Raw genomic sequence first — 20,875 nt, forward strand, 5'->3', positions numbered from 1 at the left:
ATACGTGGTTGGTTTTTTAGCATCACTGGTCTGTGTAATTCAGTACATTTTTGTAGTGGCTGATGATGATCTTTTCTTTCCATATTAAATTCTACTTTCAGGAGCTCTTGTAAGGTAGATCTGCTGGTAATGAATTCCCTCAGCATTTGCTTGAATGAAAATGATCTTATTTCTCCTTCACTTATGACACTTAGTTTTGCTGGACTTGAAGTTCCAGGTTGAAATTTTTTTCTTTAAGTAGTTGAATATCTCTTCTGGCTTGTGGGATTTCAGCTGAGTGGTTCACTGTTTGTCTGAAGGGATTCCTTTTGTAGGTGACTTTGTCTTTCTCCCTAGCTGCCTTTGACAATTTTTATTTCATTTTGACCTCGGAGAACCTGATGATTATGTATCTTAGAGATGTTCTTCTTGTGGCATATATGAGGTTCTCTGGATTTCCTGAATTCAATGTTGTTCTGTCTGGCTAAGTTGGGGAAATTCTGATGAATGATATTCTGAAATATGTTTTCCAATTTGGTTACATTTTTGTCATCTCTTTCAGGTACATTAATAAGGCATACATTTCACCTTTTTACACAATCCTTTATTTCTCAAAGGTTTTGTTCATTCCTTTTCATTCTTTTCCCCCATTCTTGCCTCTTTTCTTTCAGAAAGCGTTTTCACGCTCTGAGACTCTTACATTTGCTTGATCTATTCTACTAGGTGGTCTTGCACACGAGATGGTGCTGGTCTGACCTCAGCACTCCTTAGTCTGCTTGCCTCTCCCAGGACCCCAGCCTGGCCATACCTGCTTACAGGGCACCCTTGGGTGCCCACACACATTACAAAAATTTTTATAAGGCAATCACACACAATTACCATGTGGCTGCATTATAAAATTCATGTAGTGTGCTTTTCAGCTCTATCACATCAGTTTATTCTTTTTTTAAAAGCTGTACTTCAGGTTATAGGGTACACATGCAGATCATGCAGAATTGTTGCATAGGTACACACATGGCAATGTGGTTTCCTGCCTCCATCCCGTCACATACATCTGGCATTTCTCTTCAGGTAATCCCTCCCTGACCTCCCCAACCCCTGGTGTCCCCGTTGGCCACCCCCAAAAAGACCCCAGTGTGTGATGCTCCCCTCCCTGTGTCCATGTGTTCTCATTATTCATCACCTGCCTATGAGTGAGAACATGCAGTGTTGGATTTTCTGTTCTTCTGTCAGTTTGCTGAGAATGATGGTTTCCAGACTGATTCATGTCCCTACAAAGGACAAAAACTCATCGTTTTTTGTGGCTGCATAATATTCCGTGGTGTATGTGTGTCACATTTTCCTTGTCCAGTCTACCATCTCTGGAAATTTGGGCTGTTTTCAGTTCTTTACCATTGTAAACAGTGCCACTGTGACCATATGTGTGCATGTTTCTTTATAATAGAATGATTTATAATCCTTTGGGTATATACCCAGTAATGCTATTGCTGGGTCAAATGGAATTACAATTTCCAGGCCCTTGAGCAAGTGTCACACTGCCTCCCACAATGGTTCAACTAGTTTGTACTTCTAGCAACAGTGTAAAAGTGTTCCTATTTCTCCACATGCTCTCTGGTATCTGTTGTCTCCAGATTTTTTAATGGTCACCATTCTAACTGGCATGAGGTGATATCTCAATGTGGTTTTGATTTCTCTAATAACCAGTGATGATGAGTATTTTTTCACATGTTTATTGGCCTCATATATATCTTCTTTTCAAAAGTGTCTGTTCATATCCTTTGTCCACTTTTGAACGGGTTTGCTTGTTTTTTTCCTTGTAATTCTGCTTTATTTCTTTGTAGATTATGGATATCAGCCATTTGTCAGACGGGTAGATTGCAATAATTGTTTCTCATTCTGCTGGTTGCTGGCTCACTCTAATGATGGTTTCTTTTGCTGTACATAAGCTCTGGAGTTTAATAAGGTCCCATTTGTCTATTTTCCTTTTTGTTGCCAATGCTTTTGGTGTTTTAGTCATGAAGTACTTGCCTACACCTATGTCCTGAATGGCTTTGCCTATTTTTTTTCTAGATTTTTTTATGGCATTAGGTCTTATGTCTAGATCTTTAATCCATCTGGAGGTAATTCTACTGTAAGGTGTCAGGAAGAGGTCCAGTTTCTGCTTTCTGGACACTGGTAGCCTGTTTTCCCAACAATTATTAAACAAGAAATCCTTTTCCCATTGCTTGTCTTTCTCAGGATTGTCAAAGATGAGATGGTTGTAGATGTGTGCCATTGCCACCAGGACCTCTGTTCTGTTCCATTGGTCTATTTCTCTGTTTTAGTACCAGTACCATGCTGTTTTGATTACTGTAGCTTTGTATTATAGTTTGAAATCGGGTAGCATGATGCCTCTGGCTTTGTTCTTTTTGCTTAGCATTGTCTTGGATATCCACACTCTCTTTTGCTTCCATATGAAGTTTAAGGTGGGTTTTTCCAGTTCTGTGAATAAGGTCATTGGTAGCTTGATGGGGACAGCATTGAATCTATAAATTACTTTGGGTAGTATGGTCATTTTCACGATATTGATTTTTTCTACAAATATGCAATGCTTCCTGAATTTTTAGTTCCTCCTTGAGCAAGGGCCATGCTAATCTTCTCTGAATCATTCCAATTTTAATATATGTGCTGCCAAAGTGAGCACCAGTAATGTTGTTTATACTGGATATATTGCCTGTTAGCTCCTGCGATGTTTTACAATTATTTTTGGCCTCCTTGCATTGGATGTTGACATACTTCTTTCACTCAGTGAACTTTGTTTCTACCCACATTCTGAATGCTACTTGTATCATTGCAGACATGTCAGCCTCTGGCCAGTTCTGAAAACTTGAACAGGCTGAACAGTTGATGTAATCATCTGGAGGAAAGAAGGCATGCTGACTTTTTGAGTTTCAGTGTTCTTGCACTGATTCTTCCTCATCTTTATGAGCTTATTCACCTTCAACCTTTGAAGTTGCTAACCTTTGCACAGGGTATTTTTCTTTTATCATGTTTGATGATCAGGAGGGTTTGATTGTGGTTTAAGGTAGAAGAAGGCAGCTGCCTTTGGTTTTGGAGGATTTCAGTGGGCCAACATTCATCTCTCAATTCCTGGACTGTGTGCTTTAATTCTGGGAAACTTATATTGGGTCTCAACTTTGTTCTCTGGCTCCTTGAAGTTTGGAGTCTACTGCACTGAAGGAAGCAAAGTGTGGCAGGTGTTGGCAGAGTGCTAGCAGATGCAAAGCTGCCTGCTTCCCTTTTGGCATTTGCCCAGTGGTGGAAGTGGTGGAGGCAAGACAGCTTGGTGGCGGCCAGAAGACCCCTGCTGTGTGTGCTGTTGCACTGGAGGTAGTGTTGTTTCAGGCCAGGGTGCTGGCCTGTGCATGTCTGGGTGCCATCTCTGTGACCCCCTAAGCAGCAACGACCACTCAACGTATATTAGCATTCCCTTTTCGTGCACAGAATTAGCACAAGGAGAAGGTGTTGGCAGAGGTTGTGATTTTGTTCCTCTGCCTACCATGGCTCTTTCTTCAATGGCAGTTGGTGTGGGTTGAAGTGCGTGCTACATTCCCATGTGCTGGTAGGGCAAGGACAGCAAAATCCACTCATATAAACACACACCAGCAAAGTGATGTAGGACGTTTGTGTATAAAGAGCTTCAGTATGGAGAGGCAATGTAGAGGATGCTGCGTGCCTGAAGGGTCCGCTTTGCTGCATCTCTTCACAGCTCAGGCATGGTCCACTGGCACAGAAACAAAGGTGTGGGCAGCTGAGAGTGCCCTGTAGGCAGGTGTGGCCAGGCTGGGGCCCTGGGAGAGGCAAGCAGACTAAGGAGTGCTGAGGTCAGACCAGCTTCATCTCATGTGCAAGAATGCCCAGTAGATATCACGCCTCAGATAACTCTCTGAAAAGTGAGGCCCCAGCACAGCACAGCTGCTTTACAAAAACGTCGCCAGACTTCTTTTTTAAGCAAGTCTCCTTTTATTAATAGGGAAAATCACATACCTGATCTCTGCTGGGCAATCTTCACATGAGATGTGGCTGATCAGACCTCCACAGTCCTAAAGTGCTGGGATAAAGTGTCTCATAAGACCCAGTAGAGCCTAGAGAGATAGCTGTGCCTGCCCTCTGGGCTTCACATCAGCTGGCTTCCTGCTCCATCACTTTGCTTGTCTCCTGGGGGCTCTACCCCAGAGAGATGTGAGTTAGCCATCACTTAGTGTAATCATCCCAGGATAGAGGGTCTGTTCTCTGGGCCCAAGCCAGAGTTCCCTGTCCAGTAATAAGCAGTGGGGGGTATGTGGTATCCACAAGAGATGGACTGCCTTGTTCTTGGGTCAACTGCAGCTTGTTAGAGTTATCAATATGGCACTTAGGGTCTTTGCTTTCTTGATATTCTGAAGGTAACAAGGGCAGATCCACTGCAGAGGCAGTGGCAGAGAGGATTTCAGTCGATCTGTGAAGCTCTGTCCAAGAAATTGCCAAGTTGCTACTGGCCTGATGGTTTCAGTGGGGTCCTGGATAAAGACCCAAGCCAGGAGGACCTGCTCATCGAGGAGATATGGAAACCAGCACCCACGTAACGGTTCAGCCACTTTCCCATAAGGCTGCTGTGGTATACTGGGGGTCCACTCCAGTCCCTAATTGCCTCATATCTTCCAGCGACTCAAGGTATCACTAGCGAAGCCTGCAAAAAGACAAAGATAATAGCCTGCCTCTTCCTCTGGGACACCTGTAACACTGAGGTACAATCCTGTTGCCAATCTGGACACAACTACGAGAGGTGGCTGGAAACAAGTTCAGAAGTCTTGTCTAGTCAGGAGGAACAAGATCAGAGACTTGCTTTTAAAAAAGTCTGGCCATGTTTCTGTAGAGCAGCTGTGCTGTGCTGGGGGTTCACTTCAGCCCCTGGTTGCCTCAGACACTCTGAAGTCCCAAGGTTGAAATGGCTGAGTTGCCCAAACAACAAAGATTACAGTCTGGTCCTCTCTCTGGAATCTCTGAATCAGGGATGCCTGAAACATCTGTCAGCCAGAGAACAGCAGTGAAGGCAGCCAGAGACCCTGTTGAAAGGCTGTACCCAGTGATAAGGAATGTTGTTGGGGATTGACTTAAACAAGGGTCTGGCTATGTTTTTGCAAGGTGGCTCTGCTGTGCTGAGCTACCACTTACACCTCTGGTCAGCTTGGGTTCTACAAAGCCCTAAGGCCAGAACCTAGTCATCCAAACAGCAAAGATGGTGGCCTGCCTTTCTCTGTGGGAGCTCTGTCTAAGGAATATTTCAAATCTCCATTGGCCAGGGAACACCTTCGAGGGTAGCTGTAAGCACCAGGTGGGAGGTCCTGTTCAGTAAGAAGGAACAGGATCAGGAGCCTGCTAACAGAAGCAGTCTGGCCATGATTTGGTAAAGCAGCTGTGCTGTGCTGCGGGAACTCTTCTGCCCCTGGTCGGTTTGTACTCTCCAATGCCCACAGGCTGGAATAATTAAGTTCCTCCAACAGGACAGATGGCAGCCTGTCCTGTCTTTTCTTTCACAGTTTATCTTATGTGATGGAGCTGAATTTTTAGGCTGTTAATTTTTACAATAAGCATTACAGTTGTTCAGAAAGAATCTTGCTGTTCTCTTTCAGGTTAGATGTATGAGAATTCATTGTCTCCTGTAAATAAACCTGTTGAGGTTTTGTTCTCTGGAAAGAAGTTGCTTTCTCCTATCTGGCTTTGGTCACAGTCATGTAGAGCAGTAGCCAGTCTACAAGGACATGATTGAATTTCCATTTCCAGTGTTTCCTAGTTGTGTCTTACATTCTCCAATTCAGAACTGACCATTTTATTCTTCGTTGTCAAAATGCTAAGCTGTCCACTCTCCTTAAATACCGTCTTTTTTCATTCTTCCTTATCCAATTTTATGGCCTTAAGAATATTAGCATTCTTTTCTTTCACACTTTCAATGTCCTCCAAAATTTTTTTTTTCCCTTAGCAGGTTCTGCTGTTGAATTGTGTCTAGTTCCAGTCTAAGCAAGGCAATTTTTTTCCCAGAACATGCTATTTTCATGCAAGAGATCTTTTTCTTTCTTATGGCTAAGAGAACTCTAAGTCAAAAAAGCAACATTTTAGTTAGCACAAAATAGAATAACATATCATAATTTCCTCTGAATTTAAAGCATAAGATGTATATTTGCATAATAAAAGAATTCCCATGGTGAATATGTTACTGAAAAAAAGTTGGACAAAACTTCAAACGTAATAGAGTGTAAGTTCCAGAAAGTTTCAATATTGATTTAAACACCATGATAAATAAATCACTAGAGGATTTTAAAGAATTTTGGAATTGGAAAAGCCTATCTCTGAATTACAAAATAATCATAGGCATAAAATATAAGATTAATACCTTTGACTACGTTTTTAAAATTAGATTTGCACTCTGATATCTATCCTATAAACTACACCATTGTAAGAGCCTTAGCTATGCATATATTTAAACAGAAGCAGTTCCTCTAAGTTTTTAAGTTCCTTTTTCTGAAGAAATTTTTATCAATATATGACTTTTCTAATACTGTTATCGTCAGTTATAAGAATTACATTTATTCATAACTGTTACATCTAAGTATTGTATCCTTCTATATGTACACATCTGCATCTAAGCACTGCACTTCTACATCCAACTGTGAACTCATTTAAGATCAGGATTCTTAAAAAGAGAAATAAAAAAAATATATGCAGCTGGATACTGTGGCTCACACCTGTAATCCCAGCAGCATGTAATGTTCAGTGTTCTATGTAGTACTGCACTTCTACATGTGGCTGGGCGCAGTGGCTCACACCTATAATCCTAGCTGCTGAGGTGCGTGGATCACGAGGTCAGAAGTTCGAGACCAGTGTGGCCAGCATAGGGAAACTTCGTCTCTACTAAAAATAAAAAAAATTAGCCAGGAATGGTGGTGTGCACCTGTAATCCCAGCTACTCAAAAGGTTTAGGTAGGAGAATCATGTGAACCAGGAGGTGGAGGTTGCTGTGAGCTGAGATCATGCCATTGCACTCCAACCTGGGCGACAGACTGTGTGAGACTCTGTTTCAAAATAAACGTGTGAGTGTGTGTGTGTGTGTGTAGTATATAGTATATAGGTGTATATATATATGTGTGTGTGTGTGTGTGTGTGTGTGTGTGTGTATTTATATGTACATGTGTGGAATACACACAGATGTATATAGTATATTGTGAAGAATTTTCCCTATGTTGTCTGATGCTAGTTCTAGTGATCCTCCAGAAAATCACCATTATGTCTGTGGTGTAAACACATCATACAAAAGAAGCTTTTAATTCAAAATATTAATAATAAATAAGATAGGACTTATAGAGTTTTTCTTAGAAATCATAAGATTAAGGAAGATCCAAGATGGCTGAATAGGAACATCTTCAGAATGTAGTTCCAGGCAAGAACAGCGCAGAGAGTGAGTGCTCACTACATTTCCAAAGAAGTTTTCACTGCCAACAGACAAGGAGATTCCTGAGCATAAAAGCGTCATGAGTTTTCATTTCAGCAGTTTCAGCCAGGGATGCATCAGGACTAAGAAACTCACAAAAGTTTGGGTGGCCATTTCAACTGGTGCCTGGAATGCCTGGGAGACAGAGCTGTCCATTCAACTGAAAGGGAGGGGGCTGAGACAGGAAACCAGGTGATGTGATCTGGCTTGACGGGTACCACACTCACGAGACAAGAAATCTGAAACACTCTGGATTAAGAGTTTCACAACAAGCGAAGCTGGAACTGGGATGGCCTAACTCCGTGGGGAGAAGGGCATCCCCCAATACCAAGGAAGTCTGCCACTACCGATGTAGACTACTTTGTGCCAGGCAGGGCATCCATGAAAAAAGGCAGCAGCATGGCAGGAACTTATAAATAAGGCTGACCTTCCTAGGACAGAGCACCTGGGAAAACAGCAGGTTATGAGTTCAGCTGCAGCAGAGTTAAAGGTACCAGCCCAGCAGCTCTGCACGAAACAGCAGAACTCCCAGCACAGCACTTGAGCTCTTATAAGGGACAGAATGTCTCCTCAAGCAATACTCTGAGCCCCATATACACAAAAAGACACCTCATAAAGGAAAGCTCAGGCCAACATCTGGTGGGTACCATTCTGGTATGAGGATAGCGGAGGCAGAAACTGGCAGCAACCCTTGCTGTTCTGCAGCCCCACGGGTGATCTCCAGGTGAGTGGGATTTTGACAGCACCTCCAGTGATCCTGCAGCAGAGGGGCCTGACTGTTAGTAGGAAAACTAAGTGGAAAGAAATAGCTTCAACATCTATAAAAAGGGCATCCATTTAGAGACCCCACCTGAAAGTCACCAAGTACAAAGACCACAGGTAGATAAAGCCACTAAGATGGGAAGAAACCAGCGCAAAAAGGAAGAAAACACCAAAAACCAGAAGACTTCTTCTCATCCAAGGGATCATAACTCCTCACCAGCTAAGGATCAAAGATAGATGGGGAATGAATCTGATGAATTGACAGAAATCGGCTTCAGAAGGTGGGTAATAACAAACTTCTCAGAGCTAAAAGAACATGTGCTAACCCAATGCAAAGAAACTAAGAACCTAGAAAAAAGGTTAGATGATATACTGATTAGAATAAATAGATTAGAGAAGAATAGAAACGACTTGATGGAGCTGAAAAACACAGCACGACAACTTCATGAAGCATACAAAAGTTTCAAAAGCAAAACTGACCAGGCAGAATAAAAAATATCAGAGATTGAAAATCAATGCAATGAAGTAAAATAAGAAGGCAAGAATAGAGAGAAAAGAGTGAAAAGAAATGAACAAAGCCTCCAAGAAATATGGGATTATGTGAAAAGACCTAATCTACGTTTGATAGGCGTACCTCAATGTACAGAAAGAATGAATGCAAGCTGGAAAACACTCTTCAGGATATTATCCAGGAGAACTTCCCCAACCCAGCAAGGCAGGCCACTATTCAAGTCCAGGAAGTATGGAGAACACCACAAAGATATACCTCAAGAAGAGCAACCCCAAGACACATAACCGTCAGATTCACCAGGGTTGAAATGAAGGAAAAAATGCTAAGGGCAGCAAAAGAGAAAGTCAGGTTATCCACAAAGGGAATCCCACCAGACTCACAGTGGATCTCTCCACACAAACCCTACAAGCCAGAAGAGAGTGGGGGCCAATATTCAACATCCTTAGAGAAAAGAACTGTTAACCTAGAATTTGATATCCAGCCAAACTAAGTTTCACATTCGAAGGAGAAAGAAAATCCTTTATGGACAAGCAATTACTGAGAGATTTTCTCACCACCAGGCCTGTCTTATGAGAGCTCCTGAAAGGAGCACTAATCAAGGAAAGGAGCAATCAGTAACAACCACTCCAAAAATGTACCAAATGGTAAAGACCATCGACACAATGAAGACAATGTGTCAACTAAAGGACAAAACAGCCTGCTAGCATCAAAATGGCAGTATCCAATTCACACATAACAAAATTATCCATAAATGTAAGTGGACTAAATGACCCAATTAAAAGACATAGACCATCTGATTGCATAAAATGTCAAAACCCATCAGTGTGCTGTATTCAGGAAACTCATCACTTGTGCAAGGACAAATGTAGGCTAAAAATAAAGGGATGCAGAAAGACGTGTCAAGCAAATTGAGAGCAAATAAAAAGCAGGAGCTGCAATCCTAGTCTCTGATAAAATGGACTTTAAAACAACAAAGATCAAAAGACACAAAGAAGGGCATTACATAAAGGTAAAAGGATCAATGCAACAAGAAGAGCTAAGGATCCTAAATATTTATGCAGTCAATACAGGAGCACCAGGGTAGCACCGAGGTACATAAAGGAAGTCCTTAATGACCTACAAAGACACTTAGACTCCCACATAATAACAGTGGGAGACTTTAACACTCCATTTTCACTGTTAGACATATCATTGAGACAGAAAATTAAGAAGGAGGTCCAGGACTTGAATTCAGATCTGGACCAAGCAGATCTAATAGACATCTACAGAAATATCAAACCCAAATCCATAGAATATACATTCTGATCAGCACCACACAGCACCTACTCTAAAACTGACCACATAATTTGAAATAAATCACTCCTAAGCAAATGCAAAACAAAGGAAATCATAACAAACAATCTCTCAGATTATATGCAATCAAATTAGAACTCAGAATTAAGAAACTAACTCAGAACTGCAGAACTTCATGAAAATAGAACAACTGGCTCCTGAATGTTGACTGGATAAACAATGAAATGAAGGTAGAAATATAGATGTTCTTTGAAACAAATGAGAACAAAGACACAACGTGCCAGAATCTCTGGGACACTTTTAAAGCAGTGTCGAGAAGGCAATTTATAGTAATAAATGCCAACTAGAGAAGCAAGGAGAGATCGAAAATTGACACTCTATCATAAAAATTGAAAGAGCTAGAGGAGAAAGGTCAAAAACATCTCAAAAGCTAGCAGAAGACAAGAATTAACTAAGATCAGAACAGAACTGAAGGAGACAGAGACACAAAAAGCCCTTCATAAAATCAATAAGTCCAGGAGCAGATTTTTTGAAGAGATCAACAAAATAGACAGAGCCCTAGCCAGATTAATAAAAAAGAAAAGGGAGAAGAATGAAATAGATGCAATAGAAAACGATAAAGGGGATATCATCACTGACTCCACAGAAATACAAACTACAATCAGAGATTACTACAAATAACTCTATGCATATAAACCAGTAAATCTGGACTAAATGAATAAATTCCTTGACACTTGTACTCTACGAAGACGAAACCAGGAGGAAGTTGAAATCCTGAGTAGATCAATAACAAGGGCTGAAGTAGAGGCAGGAATCAATAGCCTACCAACCAAAAAAAGGCCAGGTCCAGAGGGTTCACAGCTGAATTCTACCAGAAATACAAAAAGAAGCTGGTTTCATTCCTTCTGAAACTATCAATCAATACGAAGAGAGAGACTCCTTCCTAACTCATTTTGTGAGACCAACATCTTCCTGATACCAAAACCGGGCAGAGACTCAACTAAAAAAGAAAACTTCAACCCAATCTCCATGATGAATATCGATGAAAAAATCTTCAATAAAATACTGGCAAACTGACTGCAACAGCACATCTAGAAGCTTATCCGTCACGACCAAGTAGGCTTCACCCTAGGAATGCAAGACTGGTTGAACATATGCAAATACATAAATGTAGTCCATCACATAAAGGAACCAAAGTCAAAAATCACGATTATCTCAATAGATGCAGAGAAGGTCTTTGATAAAATTCAACAGCGCTTCATGGTAAAAACTCTCAATAAACTAGGTACTAGCGGAATTTAGCATAAAATTATAAAAGCTATGTATGACAAGCCTACAGCTTGTTCAGTTCAATATCATACTGAATGGGCAAAAGCTGGAAGAATTCCTTTGAAATCAGGCACTGGACAAGGATGCCCTCTCTCACCACTCCTATTCAACATATTATTGGATGTTCTAGCCAGAGCAATCAGCCAAGAAAAAGAAATACAGTGTAATCGATTATGAAATAAGGAAGTCATAGTGTCTCTATTTGCAGATGACATGATTGTATATTTAGAAGACCATCGTCTCAGTCCAAAAATCTTCTGAAACTGATAAGCAACTTCAGCAAAGTCTCAGGATATAAAATAATTGTGTAGAAGTCACAGGCATTCCTATATACCAACAGACAAACAGAGAGCCAAATTAAGAGTAAACTCCCATTCACAACTGCTACAAAGAGAATAAAATACCAAGGAATACAACTAAGGATGTAAAGGACCTCTTCAAGGAGAACTACAAACCACTGCTCAACAAAATAACAGAGGACACAAACAGATGGAGAAATATTCCATGCTCAGGGTTAGGAAGAATCAGTATCATGAAAATGGCCATACTGCCCAAAGTAATTATAGATTCAATGCTATCCCCATCAAGCTACCAATGAACTTCTTCACAGAACTGAAAAAAAAAGCACTTTATACTTCATATAGAATCACAAGAGATCCCACATAGCCAAGACAATTCTAAGCAGAAAGAACAAAGCCAGGGACATCACATTGCCAGACTTCAAACCATAACACAAGGCTATAGTAATCAAAACAGCACGGTACTGGTACCAAAACAGAGACATAGACCAATGGAACAGAACAGAGACCCCAGAAGAAACACCACACATCTACAACCATCTGATCTTTGACAAATCTGGCAAAACAACCGATGAGGAAAGGACTCCACGTTTAATAAATGGTGTCGGGAAAACTGGCTAGCAATATGCTGAAAGCAGAAACTGGACCCCTACCTGTCACCTTACACTAAAGTTAACTCTACATGGATCAAAGATTTAAACATAAAACTTAACACCATAAAAACTCTAGAAGAAAATGTAGGCAAAACCATACAGGACATAGGCATAGGCATGGACTTCCTAACTAAAACACCAAAAGCAATAGCAATAAAAGCCAAGATAGACAAATGTGATCTAATTAACCTCCACAGCTTCTGTACAGCAAAAGGATCACCATTAGAGTGAATCAGCAACCAAGAGAATGGGAAAAAATGTTTGCGATCTACCCATCTGACAAAGGGCTAATATCCAGAATCTACAAGGACCTAAAATAGATATACAAGAAAAAAACAAACAACCGCATGTAAAAGTGGGAAAAGAATATGAATAGACACTTCTCAAAAGAAGACATATATGAGGCCAACAAACATATGAAAAAATGCTCATCATCAGTGGTCATTTCAGAAATGCAAACTAAAACCACATTGAGATATCATCTCATGCCATTTAGAATGGCGATCATCAAAAAAATCTAGAGACAACAGACGCTGGAGAGAATGTGAACAAATAGGAACACTCTTACACAGTTGGGGGAGTGTAAATTAGTTTAACCATTGTTGAAGGCAGTCTGGCGATTTCTCAAGGATCTAGAAATAGAACTTCCATTTTACCCAGCAATCCCATTATTGGGTATATACCTAAAGAACTATAAATTGTTCTACTATAAAGACACATGCACACATATGTTCATTGCAGTTCTGTATACAATAGCAAAGACCTGGAACCAACCCAAATCCCCATCAATGATGCACTGGACAAAGAAAATGTGGTACATATACACCATGGAATAGTAAGCAGCCATAAAAAACCGATGAGTTCATGTCCTTCATAGGAACTTAGATGAATCTGGAAACCATCATTCTCAGGAAACTGACACAAGAACAGAAAGCCAAACACCACATGTTCTCACTCATAGGTGGGTGTGGAACAATGAGAACACGTGAACTCAGGGAGAAAAGCATCACACACTGGGGGCAGTTGTGGGGGTTAGGAGAGGGACAGTGGGCGGTGGGGAGGGAGTGGAGGGTGCGGAAGGATAACATGAGGAGAAATGCCAGATACACTATGCACTTAAAGTAAAATTTAAAAAAATTCTTTAAAAATGATGAGAATAGAATCACCAGTTGGTTTCATTCTCCTTAAATATTTTCTCAATATCGGGTGAAAGTATTTGATAAATGAGTCTTTAAAACTATATTATTGTGCTGTGAGAACTTTGAGAGACTGTTGTCACAGTAATGAGGAATGTCACTATCCACGGTCATTTTTCCCTTATCCCACTAAAATTAAAACATATGAGGACATGGCTTGAAAGGATAGCAAACACTGGCATTTGTTTTTATTATCTCTCAAAATCTAAACAGAAAAGCTACTTCTCTTATCAATCAATCAAATATTATTAATAAAATATATTTGACTTAGTTGATGATATGGAATATCAATTTCAGTGTCCTAGCTGCTTTTCATTGTTGATGGGTTGAGTGTTCCCTTTAAATAACACATTTCTATTGGGTGATACTAATTATTGTAGATAATGTTTTTTAAATAAAATTATGACAGCCATTAGTTCTCTCTCTTCTCCTCCCCCCCACACTGGTCTCCTCCATTTTCTTCTGGCTCTGCTTCCTTTTCCCTTCTACCTTCTTTCTCGAATTCTTTTGCTTATCTATCATTCATTCATTTAATCTATATTTACTAGCACTTAAAGCTTCTTTAGAAGCTTCCATACTTCTGCCAAGATGGCAGAATAGGAACTGCTCTGGAGCACAGTTCCCAGTGAGAACAATGCAGAAGGCAAGTGACCTCGGCATTTCCAATCGAAGTACCAGGTTCACCTCAATAGAACTGCTTGAACAGTGAGCATAGCCTAAGGGGGGCAAAGTGAGGCAGGGTGGAGCACTGACTCACCTGGGAAGTGCAACTGGCTGGAGGATGTCCCTCCTACCCAACAGAGGCCATTGGAGAACTTCTAAAGCCACTCCTGCACTTCAGTTCAGATACTGCACTTGTCCCATGGTCTTTATATCCCGCACCAGGAGATTTTAGCTGGGCCAAAAAGCGCTGTGGCTGACCAGTATGAATCTAAGAGGCCACTTCAGCCAGTGCCATGAGTTTTCAGCACAAATCTCAGTGGCCATTTTGGCTGGCACCTGGAACGCCTGCAAGACAGAGCCTCCCACTCCCCAGAAAAAACGGGGAGCTGAAGGCAGGGAGCCAAGTGACCTTGAGTGGCAGGTGTCCCACAACAAAGACCAGCCAACTGAAGCACACTGGCATGACAGTTTTACAGTCAGCAGAACAGTTTGAGCTCAACCCGCGATGATGGAGCTCGGTGAGGGGAAGGGCATCCGTCAATGCCAAGGCAGTTCTAACCTTACCTGTGTAAACAAAAGCAAAGTTTACACAGCATCTGGACTGAGCCCACAGCAGCTCAGCAGTGCCTCTACAGGCAGGTTGCGACTAGACTCCCTCCTTGCTGAGCAGGACACCTCTGACAAAAAGGCAGCAGCACATCAGAGACTTATAAATAAACCCTATCTTCCAGGGACAGAGCACCTGGGAAAGGGGTAGCAGTGACTTATGCTACAGCAGACTTAAACGTCCCTGCCCAGCAGCTTTCAACGGAGCAATGAAGCTCCCAGCACACTTGAGCTCAGATAAGGGAGAGACTAACTCCTCAAGTGGCTCACTGACCCCAGTATATCCAGAAGGATACCTCATAGAGGAGAGCTCTGGCTGATATCTGGTGGGTACCCTTCCGGGATGAAGCTACCAGAGAAAGGAACAGGCAGCAATCCTCGCTATTCTGCAGCCCCACAGATGATTTCCAGGCAAACATAGTCTCCAGTCGACCTCAAGTAGTCCTATAGCAGAGAGGCCTGTTAGAAGAAAAACTTAAAAAAAAAAAAAAAAAAAAAAAAAAAACAGAAAGAGAGAGAAAGACGTAGCTTCAACATCAACAGAAAGAATATCCACTCAGAGATCCCATCCAAAAGTCACCAACTTCAAAGACCAAACTTAGAAAAGTCCACAAAGATTGGAAGAAAAAAATACACAAAAAATGAAATCGCCGCAGACCAGAACGACTCTCCTCCTCCAAGGGATCACAACTCCTAACCAGCAAGGGAACAAAACTGGATGGAGAATGAATTTGATGAATTGACAGAAGCAGGCTTCAGAAGATGTGTAATAACAAACTTCTCTGAGATAAAGGAACATGTTCTAACCTAATGCAAAGAAGCTAAAAACCTTGAAAAAAGGTTAGATGAAATGCTAACTAGAATAATCAGCTTAGAGAAGAACATAAATGACTTCACGGAGCTGAAAAACACAGCACAAGAACATTGGGAGAAGTGCCTCATGTAGGTGATGGGGGGATGCAGGCAGCAAACCACCATGACATGTGCTTACCTATGCATCAATCCTGCAAGATCTGCACATGCACTTCAGAACTTAATTACAAAAAAAAAAAAAAAAAAAATCCTGACCATGGGAAGGGAAATCAGAAAAAGTGAAGAGAAATAGATCACGATCCCCAAGGATTCTCCTTTACTTTCAGGGAAGCAACGGTGTACAATAATAAAAATGAGGATTATCTGTCCCCAACTAGGAGCCTTCCTCTGTGGAAGCTTTCCTGAGAGCCAATTTCAACATTGGGTACTAATTCCCTGAGTCTAATCTTATAAAGAAAGTCTTTCTAATCCTATGTTGGAAAGACATGGAAGAACAAGGGGCATAATTAATAAAATTTAAACTGGAATTTATTTCCTAATGAAGTTTTAAAAACAAACAATTTCAAGGTAACTAGAGCTTTGTTTTACTGAGCTCTTCTAAGCATTATAATATGTTACAAGATAGTGAGTCGTCAAATTAGAATGAATAATTTAGTTCCTCTGACTTAAGTGCTTCAGAATATAGGAGAATGAATACATTTAATATTTATAGTCTTCACCTCTGAGATATGTGTAATCTTTACAAATATGAGTAACATACTAAAAATATTATATAGAGAAATGTTACAGTACACAAATGCAAAATTAAAAGTGACATAGAAGATAAATACTATGAATCCTTGCCGAAATATATATTTTCTTCAAATTAGAATACTGTTAAAGTGTGTTCTATAATCTCCTGTTAAATTGAAACATTTGATGACAATCCATGTATATGAACATCATCAGTTCATTGTGAAAAAAAAAAAAAATAAGAGAGAAAAGAAAACCAAAAACTGGCAAATGAAAAATCTTACAACTACTGGATCTATTCTGTGTATTTTTATGTGTCGTGGGTGATGTTTATAAATAAAAAAGCTCTCTAATTGGCTTTAAAATAATGAATGTTTAAATAAATTATTTTTTTCAGAAAAATTAAAACTCTAATACCTTTTACTTCACATGACTTTAGTAATATTTGAGAAATAAAGACAGTTTTAAAGTTTATTGGTAAAATAAAGACATCAGCTCTAAATTAGGCAGGTCAGATATTAGGTTTGTAAAATGCTTTAAAGTAATAAACTGCTTTTTTTGACTTTTAAAATTTGTTCAACTTACTTGCTTTGGAGTCACTAGATTCTCGGTAAGGTCTGGGAACATATGGAGTTAGCCATGCTCCCTGGCTATGCTTTAAAAAGTCAGACTTTACATGCACTTGTGTCTGGTGTCCTAGGCTTCATACTTAGTACAAAATTAAAATCACTTACCTGACAGGTGTTTCACCAAAAAAAAAAAAAAAAATTGCTAAGAGCTAACAGAGTAACATGTAATTGAAACTAATGAAAAACTTTTACATGGAAGCTTTGTGGAAAAAGTGAAATGTGCTTTCAGTAAAACATTATAAGGCATTAGAATGTAAATTTTTGCTTCATTCAGAAGGTTAAAAATTGTTTTGACTTAAATGGAATGAAGCTAAAGGTTTGAGCAAGTTGTGGAAGGTTTGTGAACTAGTCATCTTGTAAAAGAAACACCGTGTGAACACACTGGCTAAATTTAAAGGAGTATTGTTCAGTTTTTCCATAAATTGAACATTGGAATAAAAACACAACAGGGTTTTCTTAGAGCACTAATTTTGTTTAATACAAATTTGTAAAAGGTTATCAAAAGCTTATAAGAATTTCAACTTATAGTCAAACTGATGAAGACTGGATGAATTCATCTTTAAGGTTTTATTAAAAATTTGAGTTGACATTAACAGTACACTAATGCAAGAGTGAAATTTGGCTTTCTTTCTTGAATATGATTTTAACATAATATTAAAGAATAAAAAATATTTCTGTCTCTCCTCAAACAAATTACAGGAAAAAGAAGGGAAAGACGCACATTGCTTGAAAAACTGAGTCTTCTATCAATGAGTAAAGGCTTTTGCCTTTAAACATTTTTTGAGTTACCATTTTGGCTAAATGAATGACTTACTGTGACCTGGCATTCCATTTTATATCAAATGTTTTAGGCCTTTAGTATATTTATATCAATATTAATATATTTGATACACTTCCCCAAATCCAATTTTATCTTCAAAATTAAGTCTTTTTGACTTCTTAATTTGGAATGCACAAGAGGGCACTGAAAAATCCAAAAGAGAAGTATATGGAATTATTTGACATGTTGTTACATGAGGAGCACTGTCAAAATAAGAAATATTTGACTTTCTTTGGATTGTATTCTAGGCAATGTTCATATATGTTTGAAAATTGTATGAAATTCCTAAAATTCCAATAGGTCAAAAGATATGCTATCAATTATATTGTTTCCATGATAAACTGTAGACCACAGAAATGTACAAATTTTCTTTTCAGTCATGTAACTATAAGTATTTAACAACGTTTTCACACTTAACTGCTTAATACTAATGCATTCTGAAAACTTCACAAGCACAAAATGTCCTAGAATATGGTGTCTTTTAGGAGGTTCCTGAAATAATGGAAAGTCAATGAAAAAGAGCTCTTGAATACAGATTTCTGGAAACTTTAGAATCACATCATTTCTCAAATAATCCCAAATACTTAAGGACTGTGTAAGATTTCCTGGAATTTTAATGAAAAGACTTATTTGTTTTTAAAACTCCTACCCAAATAGAAGAAAAATTAATTCAATACCAAGAAAACACTTTGTCAGACTGTCATTCTTAATCAGCTGTCATTCTAAATTGTTTATATATACAGTTTGAATGAACTCCATGATCTAAGTCAAGTTACCTATGACAACCCATCAGTAACAACTACTATGAACCTAAATTGGAGAAACAACTGATATTTAAATGGATATAAGTTCAAAGTTAAGCATGGACTCATGGAGAACCAAGACAGCTGCCTTGTCCTTCCTGGGTCCATACTTAAAGTTCCTCTTAAAGGAGAACTAGAAACCATTGCTCAAAGAAATAAGAGAGGTCACAAACAAATTTTTAAAATCCATGCTCATGGATACAAAGAATCAATATTATAAAAATGGCCACATAGTCAAATTAATTTACAGATTCAATGTTATTCCCATCAAGCTACCATTGTCTTTCTTAAGAGAATTGGCTAAAACTACCTTTAATTTCATATGGGATGGAAAAAGAGCCTGCATAGCCAAGCAAAAAGAATAACGCAGGAAACATCACACTACCAGACTTCAAACTACATTATCAGCTTACAGTAACCAAAACAGCATGGTACTGGAACCAAAACAGATATATGGACCAATGGAACAGAATAGAGGCCTCAAAAATAATGCCACACATCTACAACCATCTGATCTTTGACATACAAGACCAAATAAATAAATAAATAAATAAATAATTCGAAAATAAACCAATGGGGAATAGATTCCCTATTTAATAAATGGTGTTGGGAAAACTGGCTAGCCATTTGCAGAAAACTGAAACTGGACCCCTTAATTACACCTTACACAAAAATTAACACAAGATGGATTAAAGCCTAAAACAGAAGACCTAAAATTATAAAAACCCTAGAAAAAAACCCTAGGCAATACCATACAGAACATAGGCATGTGCAAAGAATTTATGACTAAAACACTAAAAGCAATGGCAACAAATGTCAAAATTGACAAATGAGATCTAATTAAACTAAAAAGCTTCTGCACAGAAAACTAAAATGAAACAAAACAGATCTATCATCAGAGTGAATGGGTAACCCACGGAATGGGAGAAAATGTTTGCAATCAATCCATCTGACAAAGGGCTAATATGCAGAATCTATAAAGAACTTAAGTTTACCAGAATAAAACCAACTCCATCAAAAGGTAGGTAAAGAATATAAACAGACACTCCTCTAAAGAAGACATTTATGAAGCCAACAAACACATAATGAAAAGCTCATCATCACTTGTCATTTCAGAAAAACAATTATTGGAAAAGTCAGAAAACAACAGATGCTGGAGAGGATGTAGAGATATGGGAAATCTTTTCCACTGTTGGTGGGAGTGTAAATTAGTTCAACCATTGTGGAAGACAGTGTGGTGATTCCTCAACGATCTAGATATAGAAATGCCATTGGACCCAGCAATCCCACTACTGGGTATATGCTCAAAGGATTATAAATCATTCTACAACAAAGACATATGCACACATATTTTCACTGCAGCATTGTTCACAAGAGCAAAAACTTGGAACCAACCCAAATGCCCATCAATAATAAACTGGATAAAGAAAGTGTCACACATATACACCAACAGCCATGAAAAAGAATGAGTTCATGTCCTTCTCAGGGACATGGATGAAGCTAGAAACCATCATTCTCAGCAAACTGACACAAGAACAGAAAACCAAACATCACATATTCTCACTCATAAGTGGGAGTTGAACAATGAGAGTACATGGACACAGGAGGGGAACATCACACTCCGGAGCCTGTCGGGGTTGGGCCTAAGGGAGAAATAGCATTAGGAGAAATACGTAAGATAGATCATGGGTTGATGGGTGCAACAAGCCCCCATGGTATGTGTATACCTATGTAACAAACATGCATGTTCTGCACATGTACCACAGAATTTAAAGCATAATAATAAGAAGAATAAGAAATCTATTTTTAATTATAAAGCTTTTAAAGAAAATCCTTTTGAATCTCTTACTACCACATCATAGCTGGGACAAACTGCTGATATTTTCAAAGTAACAAACATCAAACCAGAAAGAACTAGATTTAGGAACCAAACTCAGGTTGCTGTAGGGAACAGGGCAGAATGTTAGGATTGAAAGGTCACCACTGCTCCTTCAGTCTGGCCTTGGCTGGCAACCTTGGCTGACAAAAGATGGCCTAATGTGGACAGAAACTCTTAGGCTAAAAAAAAAAAAAAAGGAATTTCTGCTCACTAGAAAATACATACGTGGCAGCTACAAAGTTTTAGCCAATTCAGATGACTTGCTTCCCAAAATTTGGAATATTCCCTTGGATTTGACCAAGTCAGAAAGATATGGTCATACTTGATGGAAGAAAAGTGAAATAACAACAAAATCTAAAACATAAATAAAAAAAGTTAAGCAAAATTAAAAAATGCACAATAAA

The 20,875-nt window shown here is 39.2% G+C and overlaps 1 non-coding gene across 1 annotated transcript; it reads right to left on the reverse strand.

Annotated features, from left to right (window-relative positions):
- Positions 1 to 2,555: 2,555 nt before the first annotated feature.
- On the reverse strand, positions 2,556 to 2,662 carry LOC141583291 (U6 spliceosomal RNA). Its single transcript, XR_012515970.1, has one exon. It is a non-coding gene; the product is annotated as a U6 spliceosomal RNA (small nuclear RNA).
- Between the last annotated feature and the right edge of the window lie 18,213 nt (positions 2,663 to 20,875).

Source organism: Saimiri boliviensis, assembly GCF_048565385.1.
Source record: "Saimiri boliviensis isolate mSaiBol1 chromosome 19 unlocalized genomic scaffold, mSaiBol1.pri SUPER_19_unloc_2, whole genome shotgun sequence".
In the NCBI taxonomy this organism is placed as follows: Eukaryota; Metazoa; Chordata; class Mammalia; order Primates; family Cebidae; genus Saimiri; species Saimiri boliviensis.